General features: G+C 47.3%; 2 protein-coding genes across 12 annotated transcripts in view; one reads left to right on the top strand and one right to left on the bottom strand.

Annotated features, from left to right (window-relative positions):
* LOC142796196 (uncharacterized) overlaps positions 1–22089 on the top strand; it is a 214030-nt gene that overhangs the window by 158983 nt on the left and 32958 nt on the right. The window lies entirely within an intron of this gene.
* Positions 1–22089, bottom strand: part of LOC119169161 (uncharacterized) — a 153016-nt gene that overhangs the window by 42631 nt on the left and 88296 nt on the right. For 2 of the 11 annotated variants that reach the window (XR_012893612.1, XR_012893613.1), the window contains one exon: positions 15600–15787. The exons of the other annotated variants lie outside the window; for them this stretch is intronic. The gene's annotated coding sequence lies outside the window, so the exon portion shown is untranslated. Of the gene's footprint in view, positions 1–15599; positions 15788–22089 lie in introns of those variants that run through there. 11 annotated transcript variants of the gene reach the window in all.

Consider the following 22089-nt stretch of genomic DNA (forward strand, 5'->3'; position numbering starts at 1 on the left):
GCAGTTTGTTCATTCAACTTTAGATGGCGCAAAAATAACGTGTACGTCTTCTTGCCATGGCTGTCTCTGTGCCGTGGCCTTCGGCAGCACTGCTGAACATCTGGTCATCGCTTTCTCTACTCTGCGTCCTCTTAGCATCTGCGTGAACGTGACTAGAAACGAAGCAGGTGCTGTAGGAGCGCCTAGCAGACGACTCAACATAGACGTTTTGAGGTGCTGCAGAAGGCCACAGCAGAAATATCACCATGGTAGGGAAAGTCAACATGGCGTCACCTGTCAGTGCAGTTTCTTTCCGCCTCGATCTTATCCCGTTGGTATCATGCGCTGTGTGGCCCTTAAGTTCGCAACGCGCACTTTTCTTTGTATTTACGTTTTGAAGCCCCAAAAGCAACTTATTCATCGGTATTTTGCAGTATTTTCCAGATTCACTAATTCTCGGAGACAAACTAAGGCCTAGCAGGCATGGCTAAATAAAGCCAGGTAATCTCCTTAATCAAACAGTACATACTTCATGCCTTGTCCCCAACGTGAAATAAAACGAAGCAGTAGCTGCTCTCACCATTAATTTACAGCTGTGACAAAAGTGCGGGAATAGCAAGCGTGAAATTGGATCACCGTGGCCACTCATGTCAAAATCGGTGCTGCCATGCAGGCTTCTAATTCCAGCTATATTCTCCCCCAGCTATCGGTCATGGCCAATTCACTGGGTGGGGCAACTGACTGGGAGCGGAGACCATAAGTTATCAAGCATGGCTGAGCCCATGTGCTGCTGCAAAAAATTATCTATATATGAAATCACCAGAAAGAAAAATAACCGCGAAAAAAACTCTGGCGTGCGCATTCTGCCAGCTGACCTCTCGCTGCTGAGCGTGAAGCGTTAGCCACTGAGCCACTAAGGAGCACCTCCTTGAATGTTGAAACAGCAAGCAATTTATATGTACCACTTACCGCTGGTGGTGCCAATCTTGGGGGAAATACCGTAGTTTCAGCATTGGCAGCTAGAATGCGCAATTAGCGCGAACAGCGCACAGATCGTCGCGACGCGGCGACGCGCGCTCATCTCCTATGCGTACTCTGCTTTACAGAGTGGGGTGGGAGAGGTTGATTTAGATGATTGTGTGCGCGCGCTTATCCTTTGGTGGGGAATACTCTTGCTGCTTCGGTTTTCACTGAAGTTATTGCGTTGTCGTCGCTGGGCCCACAAGGTCACTTCCTTCCCGTTTGCGAAAAGAGCGCGCTTTTCATACGCAGCGAAATAACAGCTGCGACACTTGTTAGTTTGCACTCATTTGCACCTGCGATTACGTTTCGTGTGTCAGTTTTGTTTAAAAAGCGTGGTAAGTGTCGAGCAGTAAACGTTGTGAGTTCGCTCTCGTCCTGTGTGTGTTGTTTTTGTGCGTACTTTGTGCACGAGCAGCGCGCCGCACGTTGCTATCTGCTTGCGGTTCTCAGCGTTACATTCTAAGTTGTCGCTGTCGCGTTCATTTCATTACGCTTGCGGCGAAACTGTGACTTTTCTTTTTCAGTTTTTTAGTGTATTTAAAGGTTTGGCATTCACAAACTTTGATCCAATGGTTTCATATGATATATAGATTAGGGTTTATATTTTAGCAGCAATCACGTGTTGGGCCTTTGAGCGTCGGCCCAACAAACCAAACCGCCTGCTCGAAGCTGGTTAAGCGCAGCATCATGCATTCGTGCTTCACCAGTGCTAGTACGAAACCGTCCAATGCCAAGATATCAAATGGCCTTTTGAATCTAATATGCTGTCTAGTACAGGCTGGGTACCCGATAACTCTCCTATTCACAGTAACAACAACCACGTTGAGGACAGATCAGACTCGCGTTAGGAGGGTGCGGTCATTCACTACGTACAGGGCATCGCCTACTACCTGAAAAATATAGGCAGCAGACAGTGGATACATGTTCTCTTTTCAGCTCCTGACCTTTTGTCTAGTCTGCAAAGGAGTGAAGCAGATGGGCTCAACGAAAGTTTGGTGCACATATAATCATCACGATGAATTCGTGTCATGTACTTATGGAGTAGTTTATTCCAGTTCTTTGTCTTGCGGACAGACTTGGATTGACCAGACTGGGCAAGCCATAAAAAAAAAGAGTGTGACACTCTAAATACAACAGGATCATGTGATTTTTAGGACACCTGGTCATCCACTGCCAAGATTGTGAATGTGCGCCACAGTTCAACAGCATCAGAGTACTGCCAGTTGATACTCGAAGGACGTGGCGGAAGGTTAGAAACGAGGAAAAACAAGGCACAGAAAAAACGCAAACGCACAACTAACTGTATTTTCCTGGAACATTCGATATATAAAGGCATGCCCGCTGTATGTAATTCAGTGCACGAGCAGGAAAGAACACAAGACGTGCCCAAAACGATCACCATTGTGATATCTGAGAATCAGCAAAAAACAAATAGATCCCATAGGGTAAAGGCGCCGAAACAGTCCAGTCTTGCGCACAGCTCGAAGATTTGAAATTCACGGCATATCCACGAAGTGACTGATAATGAGTGGCCGAAGAAGTGGTATCGTTTGGCTTTACCGTATATCACTCGGGACACTGGCCGCTCACGCAGGCCGTTGACTCACCAGGCGTTGCAGAGTTATATGCAATGTTTATTTGTCATAAGTACATCGTGGTATCAAATTTAGCCTAAAGTTTGCAAAGCGTTCATTCTACTCTGTACTGATTTGATGGAGGCACGCGCAACTCTTAAGCGATGACACATTGCAGGATTAGTGCCACAACCAGCATGACCTTTTTTGAGCCTCACTTTCTTTGCAATAGTGTTGCGGCTGTTCTCAACACTCCCCTGTTCTATTTCGCTAGAGAAAACATCTGTGAAGCCTCAGTCTATTTTTTGCCCACTAAATGCTGTCTGCTGCGTGTGACTTCAGCTAATTGCAAAGCTGATAACATAGAACTTTTTCAAGCAAGCATGACCAAGATAGCGCCTGTTGGTAGTTCGCCACGTCTCGTGGTACCCAAGTGACGAGGCTCTGAGTGGCGAGGCTCATCCACAGTGACGTTAAGCGTGCCCACGGGCTAACATCGCCAAGAAGCACAGACTCCGCTAGCCTGAAAGAGACAGATTGTGCGGTTATTGCTTGATGGTGTGTTCACGATATGGCTTTAAGGATGGAGGAAAACTAGAGTCACTGGAAAAAGTCAGAATACCGCAATCGTAAGCTGCACGCGGGCAACACTCAGCGGGCGTGGCCATTTCACTTCCAGACTGTCCGGCACGTAGCCGGCGTGCGTGGAGACCAGACTGATCTTTCCGCCTCGATGCCATATTACACTTGCCTAAACTGAAATATATCTGTGTGTGTTTCTTCAACGCTGAAGCTCAAGCATACTCAGTTGCGTTCCTTACTTGCACAGGGAAGCTTGAGCTATCTTCCGCTAAAAGGAACCATGTGTAAATGCGAAGCAGCGGGTGCTAACGCTTACACAGTCAGCGACGTTGACGCTGCCGTTCATCAAGCGAACACCAAATAAAGACGCCCTTGACTGAATCGATAACGTGCGATGCAGTGCCTACAGACACGGGGTGGCGAGTAAACGATTGTGCAGCGCGAGAAGTCGGTTTTTTACTAGCAGACGCTGCCTGCGTCCGCCTTGCCAGGCAAGAGAGGGGAGCGGCAGTTTTGCGGGTGTCTTGCTGGGTCCGGACGAGACGCGAGCATTCGGCAATCTATACGAGACGCCAGCATGTGCAGTAGGATGCACGGAGGGACAGCGTTACACAAGCTAGTCAGCTGCTTCGTATCTGAAAGAAACGCAGGCACTTCTTATACTTGTGCCTGTCCGTTCTCTTGAATATGAGGTGTTTTCGCCTCGGTATAAATAACCAACTAACTCCAAACCTGTTATTCCACTCCAACCACATTTAATAAAAATTTTTAGTGCGAAAATCAAATACTAACCCTATGTTTTGATACTCAATGTTCGGTCTGTTTTCTAGAGACGTTGTTCAACCGGCTCTGAAGGTAACACTATTTTTTTAGTAGCGTCCCATTCTCCATCCTTTTTTTCGCCTTTCTTGTCGCTGCGGAGATTTCTTCACTGGTTCCGCAGACCATGCGTGCATAGACTCTGCAAGGTCCTTCCGAGCGGTTAATGTTTCAAGGTGTTGCTTGAATATTAGCATCCTCATCAGCCTGACTACGCGCACTGCAAGACAAAAGCGTCTCTGAAGTTCCACCAGTGAACACGGTCCTGTGCTTGCTGCTGCCACCCGCAAACTTACTACTTTCATGTGCCCACCTAACTTTCTCCGCTCACCCGTTTGCATTCCCTGATGATCCAGTCACGGATCTTTTATTACCAGTGGTTATCCTGCATACGCGCTTTGTGCCCAGCCCATGTTCATTTCTTCTTGATCTCAGGTATGGCATACTCCAGCCCGCTTAATTGCTTGAGCTACTCTGCTGTCTTCTTGTCCATTGAGATTACGCCGCTCACTTTCCATTCCACCACTCGCTGCGTAATCCTGAACTTAAGCTGAACCCTATTATAGGCTACCAAGTTTCTGCTACAAAGGTAAGTACCGGCAAGATGCAGCTGTGTTGTACTTCTCTCGAGAGAGATAGTGGCAATATAACAAGCTGCCAGTCATTATTTGAAAATGATTGCCGAATGTGCTCCACCCCAATCTTACACTTTCAGTTACTGAAGTTTCGTGGTTGGGCTCCGCGGCTACTACCTATCCCATAGTGAGGCGTACTCTTTAAGAAATTATGTCAAAACTCTAAGGAAGTTTCCTTTTGTGCGGCCACTTTCCTTGTCAAAGATCCGGGTCGCATCGAAGTTGATGTAATGGTCCGTCTTATCGCTGTGTTCTGCGACAGTGTTTTGTGCAGCGTGGAAGCTACGCACATCGTTTCAGTGGTGCCGTATCCTTTCCAGAATTTTTTTCTTTGGGCGAAGCTCGTTATAGCATCACCTGATCGGTTAACCTACCATCCTGCGTAGTGACCATATACACGGAGTTAATGATGATGATTGATGATTAGAGTGAAGCGCCCTTCCGTCCTATGCATGCTCTAGCATGATCGGAGCGGATAGACAGACAAACAGACGGACGGAAGCAGGTACGCACGCACTGACGAATGGACGGACAGACAGATGAATGGACGGACGCAAGAACGGATGGCTCGACAGACGGACGAACGCACGGGCGGACGAACGGAAGCTTGGACGAACGCACGGATGAAGAGACGAATGCACATATGGATGGACGCTTCGCCACACTCATCATCATCATTCACTCGGTGGGTGTACGGTGTTTTTTTTTGTTTCAATGATGTAAGTGGCGTGACAACCAGGGCATGGAACTTAGCGGTTATTTTGTGTGTAATATATGCCGTACATGACATGCATGTAATTAATTACACGTTTCAGCCTCTTATATAGGTTCTTCATACAGCATTGTTGCGCTGTTGTAATATATACATACACGAACCTAGCGAAATGGTTGTGAGCTTGTCGTGAAGGTGCCGTGTAAAATATTCTCCTCATGACGTGCATGTTATAATTTACATGTTACCAGTTGTAATTTATGACCATCACCCAAACATCACGCAGTTCTAGTATATCTGAAATTGACTAAACGGCCGTGTAAGCGCCAAAATCATGACACTTTAAGCATACTATACATGAAGTTTTGCCATGATTTTGATGACCTCCATTTGTTAAGCTACCCAATTCTTGGCCAATCTCCCATGGTGGGTGTGAGCCACAAGTTTAGAATCTACATCTATGATTTGTGTTCCCCATCAGCTCATGTTACACCAAAAGTTACATCATACGAATGCGTGTCTTATTAGGTGGCAATTGACTAGCTACCGAGGCACTCCACCTTTGTGGTTCAGGGTGCTCGGATACCGACATCGCGGGTTCGATCCCGGCCTTGGCGGTCGCATTTTTTTTGGAGACGAAATGGTTGAAGCCCATGTACTGTGCGATGTCACTGCACCTTAAAGAACGCGAGATGGTCAAAGCTTCCGGAGCCGTCCACTATGGCGTCTCTATTATCATTTCGTGGTTTCGTTAAGCAAAGCCCCAGATGTCATCAAATATATAGTGCGCCCGAAACGACAGCAGTTCGCTGTTTCCGCACCTTTGTGTCTTCGCATTCTCATTGAAATTAAGGCAGTCGAGCCAAGAAAAATGTAGGATACGCGAAGCACTATCTGATTTTTACTTGGGTTCATTGTCATTTTTCATTAATGATGGAGTTCCAAACTAACACAAGGACGGAACAAAACTATCGTGTAATACTGAAAAAATATTTTGTTGATTCTTCTGGCATTCGCGTGCATTTAGGCAATATATTTAAATAACACAAAATTGTCCGTTGAACACCTATAATGTTACGGTGACGTGAAAGATGTTAATACAAACGGGACGAGACCTGAAGGTCTACAAGCCTGAAATCGTCTATTTCCTCATTACTCGTGTTCTGTATGGCATATGAAGACTAAAAGGTTCACTTGTGGATCCGCCTAAGAACGCTCAGAGGCTTAAGTCATCGCGTTGTTCCTACTTTCACTAAGATCGATTATTTAAGCTCCCTCTTCCCCTTTACCTTTAAGCGCCTCTCATAGGGTCGCACTTTTTTGTGATCAGTGTAGGGAGCCTTCATGTGCGCACTTTAACAGGCATGCACATGTAGGCTCTCCGGATCAGTGCACTGTTGACGATGTCATATGACTGCTCTGTCATGTGTCATGACGATGGCACAAATTGGGATCTCCTGAGATGCGTATCGGCTTGAGCTAGTTGGTAGGTCATGACAATTTTTATAACGTGAGCTCGTAACGGCAACAAAATTACACGAAGACGACCGCTGATTTTTTGGCAGAATTTTTGTTGCACTGCCCACTGCTACGATGGTTACTTTGTCCGCTTATTGAGGCATTGAAGGCTTTTTTATCTCATCATCTGTTGGTTATAGTAAAGTCAAGAAATACCTAATGTGAAACATGAAAGCAAGCAGAAGTTTGTGCGGCCCACTGCAGAACGATGTAGGTATGGTTCGTAACTGAGCATCGGCGCATGAGTGTCGTGGCGTCAGTGCGCATTTTTGCGGCTGCGTACCTCGAGAAACGGAGAGATGGTTTCTAAACTTAGAAGCGATGCCGTCAGCTCTGCTTCTTTTCCCGCCCGAAGCAGAGCGGGGGTGGCTGCAGCGCTCGTGTAGCGCGGCGCAAAAGGAAAGCGCCAGCGGTTGCACGCGTGAAATGATACCACCAAGATCTCGTCAACGAAACCTTAAAGGACCGCAATGATTAGAGCGGACTTCGAGATCGCCGGAAGCGCTGTGCTGTCGCATGGCAGAAAGGCTGCGCCAGTTCTCCTTGAAGCTTCTTTTTTTGCAGGAATGCCGAAGCAGCCATGTTTATTTTGTCCGAAGGATGGGCGTAACCAGCTGGTTGCGGATAACTCGGCATACGAATTTCGCGCAGAATTTGTGGTTGGAATTTGCCGTTATACCTTGGAGTGACCGCTCATTAAAAAAAATCTCTCACAGTAATAAAAAAAGTTAAATGCGAGGTTCTCCACCAAAATTGACAGAAATAAAGCTCTCAGACACAAAATTTCTCCACCATAACCGTGGAGGGAATGGAAGTAAGCGCGGAGATCTTCGACGGACCAGGATGGGCCACCGCCATGGGACGCCGAAGACAGACGACTCTGCCGAACGAGGAGCTGGCCACTGGAACGGTCGAGCACAGCAACCAGCCGAAGCACCTCAGGGGTTTTAAAAAATTCAATCGGCACTACACTGTGTGGCATCCGCTTCCAGGCTACCCCGCCTACCCAAGGACCAGATCAGGGTAATTATAAGACCCAGAGGAGGATTGGACGTAGCCCGAGTCGACCTCGTTCTGCTGGCGAAAGCCGTCATCATGGCCACCCAGACCACCGACGAACAAGCACGGGAGGACACGATCTGCCCCAACAATATGCAAAACATCATTGTTGTTTCTACGCCGTACCAAAATAATGCTACATCATACGTGAACGTGCAGAAACTGCACACAAACCAAGGCTCGTTCGAAGTTCCCGCATACGTGGCCGCGCCCGATAATACATGCAAGGGCGTCATCAAGAACGTTGACCTCTCCCTTGACGACGCAACGCTCAAACGCCTGATTGTGCACGACCGAAATCCCACTGCCATCGAGGCAAGACGCATTAAAAAGACCAAAGTAGTCGCAATCCTCTTTGACGGGTTGCGCGTTCCGAGCGCAGTGATATGCGAAACCGCCACGGTTCCCTGCTCGCTCTACAAGCGACAAGTTGATGTTTGCAGAACGTGCGGAGAAGTCGGCTATCGCGCCGATGTTTGCCGGCACACAAACGCAACGAGCAAGAAATGTCACAACTGCGGTGAAACGCTACAAGAAGACGGCGTGCATCACTGCGAGCCGAGATGCAAGCTTTGCGATGAAAATAACCCCACCGGAGATCGCGAATGCAAAAGACGCTTCCACATTCCATACATAGTGAGAAGGAGAAAAAGACGCAGAAAGCAAGAGTGGCAAGCACAACAACGTCAAGATGCACCAACATCTGTCACGTTTAAGGAACCCTGCCACAATCAGGTACCGGGACGGAAGAACGCCTCGAGCGTCCATCACCGTTCTCCATCCAGGGGGAGATCCCGATCCAGAGGGCATACCCGATCCAGAAGGCGTTTTGGATCCAGAGGCCGTTCTCGTTCCGGAGGGCGCTCCTCGACCTTGTCGAGATCCGACAACCGCCTGTCATTTCGGGAGTGCTCAAGATCCCGATCGAGAAGGAGACCAACAGCCATGCAGCAGCAGCAGCCGAACAATAACTCCTGGGCCAGCAGGGTTGCAGGTGAATCACGAAGCACAAGTAGCCAGCCCAAAGGTAAGGCACAGCCACAGCATGCTCCCGATTCTCGTATTGTAGCGCTTGAACAAGAAAACAGGGCCCTCAAGAAGGAGCTTGAAGAGCTCCGGGCCTCAATAGCTAGAATAGAGAGCTGCCACGGAATTAATCTGTCAAGCTCACCGGCACCACCGACAACACGCTCACAACAAACGATCCACAACACACACAAACGCAAAGCCGTAGACAGCGACAGCGACACGACGGAGGAGATCGAGATGGTCTCGATAGAAAAAGAAGCCCCACTGACAAATGTAGAGTCCGCGACAACTAAGCTCAACTACAAAATTGATACGTTGGCGAACACGCTTGCCAAGTTTATGGAAACCTTTAAGACTTACACTGACAAAGCTGACCAGAGGCCCGTGAGCCTGGAGAAGATGGCAGCCAACCCACCTGTGGCAGGTGCTCTTCAGAAGCTAAGCGCGGACAAACCCGTGGTTACGGCAAGCGTGCCGAGCATAACTTCTAGAGCTTAAGTCCGACCAGTCAAAGCACGCAATCTCGCGGAAATAACGAGCCGCGACGCACACAAGCTACCAAGCCAAAATGGCTGCTGACCGTAACGAGATTAAAATCTGGCAGTGAAACTGTAACTCACTTCCGAAACGCAAAGCAGCACTAACACAACTATTGCTAGCCTGTAAAAAAAAGCCGCATATAATATTGCTACAGGAATGTGGAGAAAGCAAAACTGCTAACAGCATTGGCATACAGGGGTACAGGGTAGCCAGGCCGACCCTGCATCCCGAGCCGAACAAGACGCGAGGAGTGGCTACCTTCATCCGGAAGGACATAATGTTCGCCGAAAGGGACGCCCCCGTATACAAAAAAGGCCTGGAAACGGTCCTGGTGGAAATCTTACCACACAGGGCTGTTAAAAGAAGCATCTTTGTGCTCCTTGTTTACAGTCCTGCATCAGATAAGAAAAGAGATTTCAACAGACTGCTTACCTCGGCGGTAAAAATGGCGGGTGATAATCCGCTCGTAGTAGCGGGTGATTTTAACGCCAGGAGTACCGAATGGGGATACTTCAAAAGCGAAGGCAAAGGCACCAAGTTAGCAGAAAGCGCGAATGCACTGGACCTGCAGCTGATAAACAACCTTGCCCTCCCTTCAAGAAGAGGTAATTCGGTACAGTGGGACACAATGCCGGACTTAACATTCACCAAGAACGTCAGAGCTACCTGGGATAACCTCGCCGAAGACCTAGGTAGCGACCACTGCATCCTGGAAATTACCGTTGAGAGTGAGGCGAAAGCACAAAGAAAATTCAAAATCACAGACTGGGACCAGTTTCGTAAAATACGGGAGCAGAAGGGCAATACAGAACTATCATATAAAGCCCTCCTAAATGAATTAAAAATGGCAGCGAATGAGGCCACAAAAGAAATCGAGACTGATGAATCCATCCAGGTAATGGACTCTCACCTGGCCAGTTTGCTGCAGAAAAAGCATGACCTAAAGGAAGCGTGGCGTAAAAACAAGCTCAACAGACACTTACGCACAAAAATCGCGGACCTTGGCCGCGAAATCGAATCTCGCGCCAAAACACTCTGCGCCCAGCAGTGGAACAACACATGTGACGAAGCAGATGGCAAAATGAGGAAGGGAAGCAAATGGGGGCTGCTCAAACACCTTATGGCAGACAGCGACAAACCCACCAGAGGCGGCACCCAGCTGCAAATTGAACGATTGGTGCACAAGCACGCCCAGGATATTGGTGGATCCGAAGCTCTCCTCAAAACGCTAGGCCAAAAATATCTCCCACTGGAAAGCAAATCAGTAGCCTGGGAAAACAAAATCCCTCATATGGAGGTCGACCGCAAGAAAAGCTAGACGAACCATTCAGCGAAGCTGAAATACGGTACGCTCTACAACAACTCAATGGCAGATCGGCGCCAGGGCCAGATGTAATCGACAATAAACTGCTACGGAATCTAGACGATAAAGCAATTGTAATCATTACTAAGAAGATAAATGTGGCATGGAAAACGGGTACCGTGCCCAAAGAATGGCGTAGTGCCAAGGTTTCGCTCATCCCGAAACCTGGAAAACCGCTTAGCATCGATAACTTAAGGCCCATGTCACTCACATCTTGCGTTGGAAAAGTAGCCGAGCATGCAATACTCAACGGTATCACGGACCACATTGAGAGAAATGGGCTCTTTGGACACAACATTATTGGCTTCCGCAGGCCACTGTCCACACAGGACGCCATGTTGATGCTAAGAGAACATGTGCACATATGTTACAGCCTCCTTCACACGCCCAAATTCATATTAGCCCTGGACCTCGCCCAGGCCTTTGACACCGTAAAACATGAACACATACTGGGTGAAATATCGCACATGAACCTAGGCGAGAAATTCTACAACTACATTAAAGGCTTTCTGGTGAACCGAACCGCCACCATACGCATAGGAGAGCAATGCGGCGAACCCGAACGACTCGGAAATATCGGCACCCCACAAGGTCAGTGCTCTCGCCATTGATCTTTAATGTGGCGATGCACAGGTTGTCGGAGAAGCTCGCTAAAATTCCATCCGTGCACCATGCTATATACACAGATGATATTACCATATGGGTCCCATGTGGCCACTCATATGGTGCCTTGGAAGGAACTCTTCAACAAGCACTGACTACAACTGAAGAATTTATTAAGCTAACTGGACTAGCACTGTCCCCCACTAAATTTACTCTAACGCTCTTTCACCCTCGACGAAATTCAGGCGAAGAGGAGTAGCAAGTAGTGCTCAAAGTTGAGAACAAGCAAACGATACCGCAAGTACATACGGTCAAAGTACTAGGGCTAACGTTAAGCGCCAAGGAGAGCCACAACAAAGAAGCACTCAAGCGCCTTGAAAAAAGCACGAACAATTTTTCAAGAGGCATTGCTAAAATCGCCAACAAGAGAGCAGGCCTCCTAGAAGACAACATCATGAAGGCGTGTCACGCCTTTCTCGTAAGTCACGTAGCATACGCGTTCCCGTTTCTGAAACTTATGAAGGCTGAAATCAAAAAGGTCGACTCCATGCTCCGCAAGGGACTGAAAACGGCACTCGGCTTGTCCAATAGCACGAGCAACGAGAAACTCGAGCAACTTGGTCTGCACAACACAGCCGAAGAAATTTTTGAGGCTCAGAGAGTGGCACAGGTCACACGCCTGTCGTTGACACAGACAGGCCATCTCATCCTACGAGACGCAGGCATTTGCCCAATTTTCCAACCAGAGAAAAGAACACAACTTCGTAATTACGTGAGGAAACACACTAGGGTTGAGCCAGTCCCCTACAACGTTCACCCTACGTTCAACAAAGGGCGAAGGAAAGAAAGAGCGAGGGCGCTCATAAACAAGGCAAAAAAAACACAACACGCACGCGTTATTCGTAAATGCCGCCCGCTACTATGGCAGGGAGGTGTTTGTCATAGCGGTCGTTGATATAGACGGAAACCTCATAAACGCGGCAACTATCCAAACAAGCCATGTCCACGAAGCAGAGAAAATGGCGTTCGCGCTAGCCTTGCAAAGCTGCCAAGCCTACTCCACAGTATACACAGACTCTAAGACGGTGGCACGAACGTTCGCGGCTGGCCTAGTAGCTAGAAGCTCTGGAAAACTCACCGTCAACGCAATAGGAGAGTACGAGAGCAAAGAAATCCTTGTTAAGGAAGAGAAAGCTCAAATCTACGTATCCTGGTTCCCAGCCCACATGGGACAGTTACCGGGACTCGATTACTGCAATCCCAATGAAGAGGTCAACCGCCTGTCGCGTGAGCTCACATGCCGCGCCGCGGATAACGACCCCTCGATGAGTGAGCGGTACGAAAATCTCTGCAGCCAGGACAAAGCACTCACATACCACGGGATCACTTCACATTACCGGGGACAAAGACGTGCCTTCCCATCATCGTACCCAAAACTTAACAAAGCACAAGCTCTAACTCTCAGAAGATTGCAAACACGTATGTACATAACACCATCCACCTTACACAGAGACGACCCCGACACACCACCCACATGCTCCCTTTGCAACCATCCTTATTGCAGTTTCGAACACCAGCTCTGGCTGTGCCCTACCCATAGCACAGCACAAGTGAGTACCCAAGAGGCTTGGCAGGAAGCCCTCAAGAGCAATCAATACAAGCTGCAACGACAGGCGGTCCAGAGGGCCCGGGACATCGCTACAAGCCTTCGGCTGCCAGCGCCATCCAGGGCGGAGCCTCCATGTTGAATTAAGGGTCGGAATGGCCCTTTCTCAACCTCCTCAGGATATGTTTATATAAAGTCAATCTTTCTATCTCTCTAAGACACAGCAAAGCTCAAATCGTACTTGCAGTTTCATGTTGTTGATTATACGAGCTATAAAACAACAACTACCCTCATATAAAAAAACTTCTTTAGCACCTATATTATGTCGGTATACATTAATTTCGTACGCTTTATGAAGACATATTTGATGACGCACTATTCATTGTATACGTGTACAATGAAATGATGTCCAGTGTACGCGCACTGGACATTATAGCGGGCTGGCGTTGCCGTCAGCACCTTTAACTCGAACGCTCCGATGTGGGGCCTCAGCTAGCTTGAATTGAGGTTAGAACCGCCAAGCGTTGAACATGATATGATTGCTGCAGTTAACAATAAAAATAGCGCACGTTGATTTCACAAGTAAATTTCTGTTTTCAGTCTGCTTGACTGGTGGGTCGAATGCACCCTCTTCGCATCCCGGTCTCGCAACGTTTCCCTCGTGGCTACGTTATCGCGCGCGCTCATGGCGTTCATTTTTAAGTGCTTATCTCAACAAAGAACCATTGCGTGTGACAGCTGATTCACCATAAGAGTTTAAATTCACAGCAAGAAATGACATGTATGTATAGCAGAGCAATATATACGCGTGTTTATGGCGTTTGTAAAAGTTGCCCAATATATAAATCTCAAATGCGGTGTCGTTGTTCATGTCCTAATTGAATAATTTTCAGACAGCGTCAATTCAACTGTTCTCGCAGTTCAGAGTGTGCCTTTCTGTTTGGTTGACGCAGCACGGAAGATGTCATACGGAGCGCAATGTTTGTGCGTCTTCTCTGCAAGAAAGACGCATGCATACAATAAAAATAAATCACTTTTCGTGCGTAGTTATCGCATAAAACTTTGAGCTGCCATCTTACCTACTAATCAAATCGTGGTCTGGGACGATAAACCTCAGATAGTGTTAACCGCAAAAAAATGTTGTGCTCCAGTACCACATCTTCCATACAGCGCGAACCATGAGCAGGAAGGTGCACTCTTGATTTCGAGAACAGCGTGATTCACGCTGTCTGAAAATTAGTGAATCAGAACAGGAATAACGTCACAGCATTTCCTATTTATTGTGCAACTTTCACGAACGCCTTGAACGTGTGCTTGCTCTGCTTTTTATACATGTGATTCCTTTTAAGCAGCAGCTGCGAATACAAACACAAAAGGTTCGTAAGCTATCGCACGCAATGGCTCATTATCGACATAAGTGTTTTTCATTGAAAAAACAGGAGTAGAAGCAAAGGACTGTGAGGGGTGAAGACAGAGCAATGGGTGCAGGGCCACTCGACTTGCCGCTGAAGTGCGGCACGCTCTCGCAGATCAGGTGAGATGGTGACGAGTGGGGAGACTATGTGATCGAAACATTTAAAGCCCTGGCATATTCTCTGTGGGGCAGCATCACAATATACGTGAAATCAGCCAGCTACTTGTTCTTCATTATCCCTATACATAGTATGTTTGCGCAGCGACGTATTAAGAAGTGTCCAGCTGTCATTGTCACCATCCGTACAAAACAGAGGAACACTGGCTACACATGCTTGCTACAATTTTCGCCGCAATCGCCGGCTGAAGGAAAATTCGGAGGCTGTGACGTTCAGAGGCCACCTAACTCGTCGTACTGTGCCTACTGTACTTTTCAGGCAAGAGCACTGCAAACTGCGCCTGGATGCTCTCGGCGCAGCGATAGCACTCTCGCTCTACCAATGGATGACAGTGCTCCTGTACCTGTTTGACCACTAAATCATGCCGGCTCCGAAAAGAGCACTTTCAGTGCTTTTGAGTGCCCCTGCTCTCCCTGTGAAATTTGTCGTAAGACAATGATCGCCAAGGTTGCGCGCGATAGCGTAGCCACTACCTAAACGTGGCGAAAACGGGATTAGAAGTGAATGAATTCGACCCATTGGTAAGGGAGACGGGAAACAATAATTTACTAGTGAAACCGACGCGTTCTACATCTATCCCTAGCTGCAGCAAGCATATAATTTTCAACGCTTGATGACACTGACCTCAGTCGAAGTGTTAAAAAAGCTGTAAAGTGTTCAGGATGCGGGGCTGGTTCGAAAATGGACCCGATTGCAGAAGCAAATGAAGAGGAGGCTGACAGGAAGTGTAGACAATGTGAGGTCGAGGAAAAAATAGCGAAAACGATAGTTGCCCAGAGTGAACTGCTGATGAAAATCACTGAGCGGGAGACTGCGTTGGCTACAGAGCAAGAGAAAACGAGGGCAATGGGAAGAAGGCTGGAGTCCGCCGAGGAAGCACTAGTCAAGGTGAACAAAGGAGCGGCTGACGGAGAGAACAGTAGGGCACTGGCAACCAGAATGGCGCAGAAGAAAGATCAAGCAAGTTAGGAAAAAACTGGCAGCATATTTATTGAGTGAATGATGGAGAGTTTGGCGAAGCATTAGTTCGTCCATTCTTTCTTGCTTCCGTCCATCCATGCGTCCATCTGTGTTACCGTCCATGTATCCATCCGCCCGTCCGTGCGTGCGTCTGTTCCTGCGTCCGTCTCTGCGTTCGTCCATGCATCCGCCCCTGCGTCGGTTCATGCATCTGTCTGTGTGTCCGTTCGTCCATCTATTCAACACTCTAAGTGCCATCATCTCGCATCTTTTCATCATATAATCCCCCTATTGAAGCACCGCCATCTAGCGGACATTCCAAGATTTAAACGAGAGCTGGCACACGCACACTTTCTTACGGCTTGTGCTTCGGATCTACTTCCCACCTTTAACCACCTCGAGTTCAATGTACATACTACTTCACTGTATTCGTGGCACTGCGGCCCTACGCTCGCTAACCCTTTCTAAAACTAAGGAAGTTACACCCAGCGAGTATAACGTAGCAACCCTTTCTTGTCAGATAGTGCTCAATGTACATGCCAATGGCTGCTAATGGGGAATGAGAGACAGGAGAATTCGGCTTTTATTTAACGCACACGTCGTGAACTTTTTATTGTTCAAAAAAGCACAGGACAAATCGCCCACCGGCACCACCTTGCAGGTCAAAATGTAACATTTGTTACACCCTACGACTACGACTACGACTACGAGGGTCGTATGGGAGCCGATTTAAGGAGCTTCGACCCTAAAAACAGGTTCATCGGGTTCAATTGTCGCAAGGACCAGCTTCAGTAAAGTAGTGGTGGGGCTGGGAGGAGACAAGGCAGCCGGCGTCACAGGTGCAACTAAACCCCAGGTCAGGAAGCTCCAGCAGAAAAGTCACAGCGTGTGATAAACGCCGGGGACTCTAATTTGAATTGATGCGCAGGAGCAACCAAAAAGAGGGTAAGTGGTGACAAGAGGGTTGCTGTAGGGACGTTCCCAGGAGGCAAGCTGGAAGCAAGCGCAAAACTTAAAACTAAAGCTTATAGACGGAACCTCGTGATAATTTCAGGCGGTTTAAACGATGTCATAAAGGAAGATACGGCAGGACTAGCGACCACACTGGGGAAGGGGTCGATAAGGTGCGCGCGACTTATTCTCAGGTACAGGTAGTGATATGCACGATACCGGAGATACGGGTGAGTGACGACAACCTGCAAAGAGCGGTTGCCAACGCAAACCAAGAGATATGGCAGATGCGTCGAAAGAAAAGCTTTGAGGTGGTGGAAATAAACAGAGGTACATAGGTGGGGTGGTTTTCAACGAGACAGAATTCACTTCTTGGGCGGCTAGGTCATGAGGTGGGTTGGTGACTTGCAAGACGCGCAATAGCTTTTTTGGGGGAGGAGGGGGGGGCACGCGGGCTTTTTGGGGCGCAGGATAGCTAGTAACGAGGCAAACAACCAGGCAGACTCTTTGACACGTGGTATGGACAGATACGATTCCAAGGTTGCACCATTTTCTAAGACACGTAGAGTCCAGGGCTGAAATAGACGTAGCCGTGAGCGCCGAGCCAATTCAGACATAGGGTATAATAACATGCAGGGTGGCAGGAACAGGTTGAAGTGGGAAGAGATATAACAGCTAAAAGTGGAGAGGCCGATGGTATACTACGGTTTTGTAGAAACACATCTTAGGGGCATGGAACAACCTCCTAACAATCCGGTCTAAGCGTGGAAATATTGTAATATAACAGAAGACAGCATAAAGTGGGGTGGTATTGGGGCATTTGTTCATAAAAGTAAAGACTGGCAAAGATCAAGCAGGAGTGCAAGAAACATTTATGGCTAAAATGAAAGGGGCAGGGCAAATGACACTCCTAGGTTTGGTGCACTTGTGGTAGGGAGCAAAGGCCAGAGAGGAAAACCAGGCAGTGGTAGAGTGTTTATCAAAGGACATTGAGGAGTTAGGAGGTGAGTGCGAGACAAATATACTAGGAGATATGAATGCGCACATGGAAGATATCGATGATATACCGACCCAACAGTAAAAATGATCATGGATATGTGTGAAATGCATGATTTGATCATTTGCGACAGTACCGAGATGTGAAGGGCAAATAACATGGAAGGTAGGAAGGCTGCAGACGACGCCAGATTACGCACTGATGTCACATCGGATGTATGATAAGCTCAGGGGAATACACATAGATGAAGGAGGCTCCAGAAGTCTGGGTAGTTATCACAAACGTGTCAAGCTAAGTTTTGGAAGAGCAGTGAAATTGGGAAGGAGACAAGATGAGCAACTACAGGAAAATTTCTATTCAGAAAGACAAATTGAAATAGCCACTAAACCGATTGAGAAAGTAATCACTGAGGATAAAACAGTGTGGACATACAGGAATGTAATCACGTGCCTTAGCAAGCTCTGTTTCAGCTAGAGCTTGCTAAGGCACGTGACAAGTCACCCCGAAAATGAAGACACAAACCCACAAGTTGGTGGGATGAGGAAGTTAAGAGAGCCATAGCAAAACGTCAGAAAGCCTCTACGGAACACAGACATGCTAAGCAGCGAGGTGAACCGGCAGATGATGTTGAAAGAAAATGGGAAATCTTTCTAAGCTGTAGAAGAGATGCATCTCTTCTGATCAATGAAAAGATTAGAAGAAAGGGAGCTCAGTGGCTGGCAAAAGTACATAAAAAAAGATAGAAAGGTAGCTGCGAAATTTCGGAACCATCTAAACTCCCTAAGAAAGGAGACGGGCCTAGAGCAGAGGTTTATAACTACAGCTCAAGGTGCTAGGCTAAAAGGGGGTGAAGCTATTGAACATATAGGAACAAGGGTGAGGGAAAATTTCAATAAAGAAGTACTTTATGCACCACGTTAGACACGAAGGAATCATGTGGCGCAATGGCTCCATTTTCACAGCGAGAGTGGGAAAGGGCTGAGGAGAGGGTTTCTAGAAGTACATACGCAGGCCCACATGACATTCCAACTATGCTGATAAAGGCATTAGGATCAATATCTAAGCAGGCTTTGAGAGAGGCAGTGAGCAAAACAATAATTGTTGGTGAAGTCCCGTATGGATGGAAACGTAGCAGGATGAGCATGATCTATAAAAAAAGCGGGACAAAGCTGACATAAACAACTACCGTCCTATACCAGTGACATCAGTGGTCTACAGGCTGGCGATGCAGATTATAGAGGAAAGAGTGCAGGCATTGATAGAGGATAAGGTAGTGTGGGAGAAACTGTAGATTGGGTTTCGTAAACTCAGGAGGTTGGAAGACAATCTGTTCTCACTGACACAGTTCATCGAAATAGCAGAAAAGTAACACGCGCCCCTGTGGCTAGCATTTTTGGATATCAAGGGAGCATACGATAGTGTGGTTCAAGAGTACTTGTGGGGAATACTGGACACAGTAGGTGTGCAAGATGGAGCCAATAAACTTTTAAAGGGCATCTATGAAGGTAACAAGGCAGTTATGAGGTGGGAAAACAGCTATCCAAGCCTGCAGAAGCAAAACGGGAGCTTAGGCAGGGGTGTCCCCTGACACCCTTGTTATTCATGATGTACCTACAAGGATTAGAGGCCAAATCAGAGGGAAAGGGCTTCAACCTCTCCTTCGTCAAACAAGGAAAACTCATTGAAAAGGCACTACCAGCATTGATGTACGCAGATGATATATTGCTAATGGCCGACACCAAGGAAGATTTGCAGAGATTCGTGGTCATCTTCGGTAATTATGGGGATAGTTTGGATTTCAAAATTCTGTATGAAAAACCAGCAGTTATGATTTTTGATTATAATGAAGGTGATAAGCTCAGAATACATGAGGTCATGCTAGAGATAACAGATATTTTACAAATATCTGGGCGGATGGATAAGCAATGGGACCGAATACCTGAGGGAACACGAAATATACGTGACGACTAAAGGTAACAGGAATGCAGTGGTGAAGAAAAAGGGCACTGGGGAATTACAATAGGTATGATGTTGTGAGAGGAATACGGAAAAGGGTCATGGATCTTAGTCTGACATTCGGCAACGCGGTCTTTTGCATGAGATCGGAAGTTCAAACAAGATTAGAAATTACGCAACGTGGAATAGGTAGACTTGCCTCAGGAGCTCACGGGAGTACACCAAACGAGGGAGTACAAGGTTGTGTGGGATGGACATTATTTAAGCGCAGGGAAGCTAGCAGCAAGATAAAATTTCTGAAGCGATTGAGAGAAGTGGTGGAAGAGCGTTGGGCTAGGAAGATATTCTGCTACTTGTACATGAAGAATGTCGATACAAAATGGAGAAAGCGAACCAGAATAATGACTGGTATATACTTAGAAAACAGCAGGGGCCAAAAAAAATTATTGGTTAAGAAGATGGTGAATGAATCTGAGACCAATATGTGGAGAATTGGCATTATTAAGAAGTCCGCACAAGAGATCTACTAAACCATTAAGCAGGAAATTGGCAACGTAAGGATCAACGATAATATTCGGGGTAGTTCTCTACTGTTTGAGGCCAGGACGGGAGTATTGCAAACCAAGACATATCGGGCCAAATAAGAAGGGGTAGACACGGTATGCAATGCGTGTGGAGAGGAAGAGGAAACTGCCGAACACTGCATAGTGTTCTCTAAAGGGCTTTACCGTATAGTTCAAGATGATGGCGCAGAGCTTTTCAAACTACTGGGGTTTAGGGACAGGGAAGGTAAAATAGACTTTATGCGTGTAGAAATAACTAGAATGAGGTTATCTGCTTGGTGGCTAAAGTCAAGGCACAAGAACAAAATACACCCTTCACTGCAAAGTACGAGTCCTAAACCTCAATATTTAAAAAAATATATAAATCTAGTTTTTGGTTCACTAAGTATTGCGGCTTGGTGGCGTTAGCCACCGCCCGATCTAAAGGGTAAAGCCATATCAATTCATCCATCCATCGTGAGCCGAGGCATTGCGTTGGAGCGCTGAATTTAAAGGTGCTGATGGCTGTACCCTCAAGAATTTAGCTTATTCGCAGCAAGAGTGAAACATAGACTGAAGTACATAGGACGTACTGAAACACGAACCATTGGGGCAAAAACCAAAATGGGCGCTTACTGCATCAAGCAGTAGATGTATTTTCCATCTAAATACGTCGTGTTCGAAATTTCGAAAACTAAGCTAAACTCGATGTTTCTTTGATGCCTCCGCCATTAGGTCTCCGGTAAGCGCTGGTATAATTAAATGACTATAGACTTCATTTCGAATAGTATTTAGGAAGGCTAAATAATTAAACTTCTATAAAGTTGTGTTAGGCATTTATGTAAAATATAAGAATGAAAGTTTTTTATGTGTTGAGGGCTGCCTTCAGGTCGCTGGGTAGGCCTTTGGTGGCTTCCGCTAGCACCTCGCTATTTCAACGACGCTTTCTGTCGTTTTGTTTTGTTCTTATCTTCCATTTTTGTAGAAAAACTGCATCAGGGAAATCATTTCATGGTTGCAGTCTAGCCCAACTGTAGCAAGAGGCTGTTACCGGCAACGAAAAAAGGAAACAGAACTAAGAGCGGTAAAAGTGTGCTCAGGAGAGGTAAACGAACGTCTGCTGTCGAAAGCCATCGGTCTCAGCAAGAACGCGCTGTTATGACCTTCGATAGCAGGCGTCATGCGGTCGCTGAGAAACATAGCCGGGCATCACTCCCACGTCTGGAACCCCAGTTGTCTCGGATCCAGCAGCGGGAAGCGACAAAAGCATTAGAAGACGGTCCGTGAGCCAAAGTCCCTACAAGCTGTTTCTCCGGGCTGGTTTGTTTAGCGAGACGGCGAAGCAGACCGACGGCACAGGTCTTGTCTCCACAATTCAAGTATCTACTCCTTGGCTGCCCTTCCAAGGAAAGGCGGAAGAAGCAGCCCAACCGCCAAATTGTTCCGGGAGAGAACCACATTTTCCCTCTCCTCAGAGCATTGCGTTGAGAGATGCAATAACTATTCGGCGGACCGTGTGTTATTGACTGATGGCCTGTGGCCGGTGTTTTGTGTGTGTGATTCGTGTTCGGATCAAGGAAGAGGAGCCCGAAATAGCATAAAACTACGCCGCAGAGTGCTGGCCGTCACTGTGAATCATGTAATAGTTCAACCACCCTGCTCGTGGTTTGTGAACTCCTAACCTCATGCTGTAAATAATTGCAAATAGTGTCATGAACCTGTTTGTTTTTCGTATCCCCATCTTGTCAGCGTTCGTTTGCTCAACCCGATGTTACGCCATGCTACTTCAAGAGACGGGATATACCCCGTTCTGCAACTACTGGTGATCAGCGCTGTGATTCGAAGCGACTACTGGTGAACAGCGCTGGGATCTACTACAACTGGTGGCAGCGGTGTGATACGAAGCTACAAGTGACTACAACAGTCTGCCCACGAGAATCAGCAGGCTCGAGACATGGATCACGTATGGGTGAGTGCTTGGCGTTTCCTTTCAGTGAACCAGGGGCCGAATTCACAAAGCTTTCTTTTGACTACGCATTATCTTAGCCG

This window comes from Rhipicephalus microplus, chromosome 2 (genome assembly GCF_043290135.1).
Source record: "Rhipicephalus microplus isolate Deutch F79 chromosome 2, USDA_Rmic, whole genome shotgun sequence".
In the NCBI taxonomy this organism is placed as follows: domain Eukaryota; kingdom Metazoa; phylum Arthropoda; class Arachnida; order Ixodida; family Ixodidae; genus Rhipicephalus; species Rhipicephalus microplus.